This window comes from Zea mays, chromosome 1 (assembly GCF_902167145.1).
Source record: "Zea mays cultivar B73 chromosome 1, Zm-B73-REFERENCE-NAM-5.0, whole genome shotgun sequence".
NCBI lineage: Eukaryota > Viridiplantae > Streptophyta > Magnoliopsida > Poales > Poaceae > Zea > Zea mays.
In genome coordinates, this window is record NC_050096.1 from 195,097,588 (window position 1) to 195,102,387 (window position 4,800).

Here is a 4,800-nt window from a genome sequence, read left to right on the forward strand (position 1 = left end):
ATAAAGAATGAAGAAGAGCCAGATGACAAGAACTCAGCAGAGCGCATTGCCAGACAATCAGCTCACTATACACTCATTGGGGAGGTATTATACCGGAGGGGCGCGTCAGGCGTCCTCATGAAGTGCGTTCTCCCGTCCACCGGGAAGCAACTTCTGGAGGAAGTCCATGCAGGGCAGTGCGGAATACATGCAGCATCCAGAACATTAGTCGGGAAGGTTTTCAGGTCAGGATTCTATTGGTCGACAGCAAAGAATGATGCAGCCGAGCTAGTTCAGAGATGCGAAGCTTGCCAGTACCTGTCGAAACAACAGCACATGCCAGCACAGCAGCTACAAACCATACCAGTAACTTGGCCTTTTGCATGCTGGGGATTGGATATGATTGGACCTTTCAAGAAAGCTCAAGGAGGATACACCCATGTATTGGTGGCAATTGACAAGTTCACTAAATGGATAGAGTTTCAGCCCATTGCCTCCTTAACTTCTGCTAAAGCCGTGGAATTCATACAAAGCATAATATTCAGATTTGGGATACCAAACAGTATCATCACTGACTTGGGATCCAACTTCACCAGTTCAGAATTCTTTGACTTCTGCGAGCAAAAAAGCATTCAGATCAAGTATGCATCTGTAGCCCATCCGAGAGCCAACGGGCAGGTTGAGCGAGCCAACGGAATGATATTGGAGGCACTTAGAAAAAGGGTCTTTGACAAAAATGAAAAATTCGCAGGAAAATGGATAAGAGAATTGCCTTATGTTGTTTGGAGCTTGAGAACCCAACCTAGCCGGGCCCTGCATGGAAACACTCCTTTCTTCATGGTCTATGGGTCGGAGGCAGTGCTACCTGCTGATCTCAAGTTTGGGGCGCCAAGATTGATTTTCGAAAGCATAACAGAAGCCGAAGCCACTAGGCTGGAGGATATTGACGTACTTGAGGAAGAACGACTGAATGCAGTGATTCAATCGGCACGATACCAGCAGACTCTAAGGCGCTACCACGACAAAGCTGTGCGGCAACGTTTCTTTTCGAAGGGAGACCTCGTCCTCCGCCGAATTCTAACGGGGGAGGGACGGCACAAGTTATCACCCTTATGGGAAGGACCTTTCATAGTAGCAGAAGTCACTCGTCCCGGATCATATCGCCTCACCCAAATGGATGGCACGGAAGTTGGGAACTCCTGGAACATAGAGCACCTCCGAAAGTTCTACCCCTAGCTGTATTTCAAAACAGCCGGAGCGACCATGTATTCTGTATAATGGAATTACGTCATCAATAAAGAGAGATTTCAGAGACACTTGGCTCATTTATGATTGACTTGCATTCTTACTTAACTCAGGGTGACCACTATGCCCTACAAACGGAGCAATCGACTTAAGTCGGCAACGACTTAAGGCGGTGCAACATGCTCACGCTTACTTAACTCGGGGTGACCACTATGCCCTACAAACGGAGCAATCGACTTAAGTCGGCAACGACTTAAGGCGGTGCAACATGCTCACGCTTACTTAACTCGGGGTGACCACTATGCCCTACAAACGGAGCAATCGACTTAAGTCGGCAACGACTTAAGGCGGTGCAACATGCTCACGCTTACTTAACTCGGGGTGACCACTATGCCCTACAAACGGAGCAATCGACTTAAGTCGGCAACGACTTAAGGCGGTGCAACATGCTCACGCTTACTTAACTCGGGGTGACCACTATGCCCTACAAACGGAGCAGTCGACTTAAGTCGGCAACGACTTAAGGCGGTGCAACATGCTCACGCTTACTTAACTCGGGGTGACCACTATGCCCTACAAACGGAGCAATCGACTTAAGTCGGCAACGACTTAAGGCGATGCAACATGCTCACGCCTACTTTACCTGGGGTGACCACTATACCCTACGAACGGAAGTTACCGACTAAAAGTCATTGACGGCTTAAACCAGTATAGCATACTCGCGCTTATGCAGTCCAAGGGATGATCTCCATATCCCACAAACAAACTTCATAATCATCATGCAGCGTTACCACAAACTTGCAAACTAATAGATTCTGATACAATAAGGGAGTAATCACGTCATTCGAATGATAAGCCGATAAACCTCTAAACGAATACTTGATCATGCTAACTGCGCGCTCAGAGCACGCGAACTGTTTCTTTATTTTCTAATGTCTTTCTCAGGAACGACTGACGAAGAAGGGCGATTCGAGGAATCAGGGGCAGCATTCACGTCGGCTCTTATATCTTCAGGGACAACCACGCCGGGTCTTCTCATCAAGATTCGTCCCGCCCGAATGGCCTTGTCCAGGGCCTTATCGCGCTGAGCTTTGAAAGTGACAGCAGCTTCTTCAGCAACTTTAACAGCCTGTTGAGCAGTTTCCAACTCCTGAGCAATGGATTTCTTAGAAGCTCGGAGTCCTTTGATGGTGGCGTCCTTTGCCGATAGCGACTGTGTAAGGCGGGCCACTTCGTCCGAGGATTCTTGCAGTTGACGGCGCTGATTGTCAAGCTCCTCCATCGTAAAACGGTGGCTCCTCTCCAAGATGGTCAGCGAGTTGCTAGAATCTCGGTACAATCTGTCCAAGTTATCGCGAGAAGCAGCAAGGATGCGCTTTTCTTCCTACAAGCAAAAATCAACTCATTCGGAATCCAAGAGCATGACAAGGCGAAGCACAGGTTCGTAAGCTACCTTCTCAGAGTCAAGCTGAGCATGAAGAGAAGAACTCAGAGCGTTGGCATCATCCAAAGCCGCAGAGACCTGACTCAACTCGATCTGACTTTGAGAATACTTCTCCTCGAAGTCAGCGCATCGTCGGGCCATTTCAGCTTGATCTTGGGAATGTTTTTCTTCAAGAACTGTGATCTGTCGAGTCATCTCTATCAAGAGGTATTCAAACAAAATGAGGTCAGAAGGTAAAACAACCCACAGGCAAGAACAAAGAAAAAGAAGAAAGAACTCTAACCAGCATTGGTGGCCTCCAACTCAGATACAAGCCCCCGAAGCAACACCGGATTCCAACGCTCGAGAGATGAAGCCACTTCTGGGGTGGAAGCGCCCTGTGTTTTCAGTTGACTGGCCAATCCATTCACCAAAGCCTGACGAGAAGAACAGATGAGCATAATGACAGCAATTCATGCAACATAAAGATCAAACTAAAGCACAGCACAACACCTGGAGGTTGGAAAAGAACGAAGGGATCCCCAAGTCAGGAGAAATCAGCTGATAATCAGGTGTCAGACCACCGCCCGAAGCAGTTTGCGGTAGACCAGCAGGAACGAGCTCAGTACATTCAGCAGAGCCTAACGCCAGATCAGTGGGGATGCTGCCCTCTAAAGCGACCCCCTGATTTGGAGCTTGAGCCACCACCATGCCGCCAGAGTGTGGAGGTGAACCCACGTGAACATCCATGGAAGTGCAGGAGGGAGACCTCGCTCGGACACCCTCGGGGGCTGGGTCAAGGTTGGCACTGCCCACTTGAGCCGGGTCACCCCCGGCAACACCCTCGGGGGCTGGGTAGTGGCCTACGCTCCTCACCTGAGCTGAGTCCTCCCCGGCAACACCCTCGGGGGCTGGGCACATGTCAGCACTATTCAAAGGATCCAAGCTCTCTGCCGTGACCACCTCTAAGGTCGACGGGCCTTCAGCTACTTCCACAGGATCAGGACGATCCAAGTCATCATCCCGGCCCTCGAGATCGTGCTCTAAGGTCGACGAGGCACGGGACGACCTCAACCCAGCATCTGGCACGGCTGCACAAGTTTCTGTTGCATCAGCGTCTGCAGGTTCCAACAGCAAGTTCTCAGGGACCATATCCTCTAGAGCTTGATCAAAATTGGCCATGGACAGTTCTTGCAGACCAATAAGAGCAGACAAGGCAGGAGAAGGAACCCCACTACTACCACCGCTAGCAACAAACTGCCGACTGTTTTTCCGAGTTAATGGAGTTTCGTTCTCTTCCTCTTCATCTTCCACAGCAACAGCACAAACAGCATCCTCATTAGGGTCAGCAGCAGGCGGAGCACACCCATTGGGATCAATGTCAGCAAGGCCAGTTGCAGTCATTTCTTCAGCAGCAGGAGCTAAGGTGCTGGCATCCTCATCAAAGCTAGACACTCGCCGGAGGCGTCTTCTTTTCTTCTTCTGCTCATCAGCAGAAGGCTCGGGCTGACTGGTTCGGCTGGGACGCCTCGGGCGAGCATTGACAGGCTTCGAGACATCCAAGGTCACATCAACCTCTGGAAGAGGCACCACCGCCAATGTACCATCAGGAACAGTATTAGATGAATCCTCAGCTAGCAGATCGAGCATGTCATTTATGTCTGCGTCACTAGGGTTCAGGGGCACTTCAAAATAAATCTGCCGTTCATCATCAGGTATCTCCCCGAGCGAAGCAACTAAGGAACGGACCTCCTCAGCAGAAGGTCGCACTCTAAGACCCAAGTTGCTATCTGTCACGGGCGGATTGGACACAAAAAGAGTGAAATCTTTGGGAGAAGGCAGGTTCCAAGCCGAGTATGCCACTGGAGCTCCAACGTTTGAAACTTTACCCCTGAGGATCATCTCGAGTCGGCTCACCAAATCAACAGAAGGAATTCTCCTATTGGTAACTCGGGTTGAGTCGGCCAGCCCTCGGTAAAGATATGCCGGATAGGCCCTGTCCTTCAGCGGCTGAATGTTCTTGAAAACAAAATCTGTGACCACGGCTTCGGCAGTCAGACCTCTCTCTTTCAGTAATCCAACTTCAGTAAGCAACACGCCCGCTTCGGCTACTTCTTGGTCCGTGGGAGATTCAGTCCAACTCGGAGTACGAA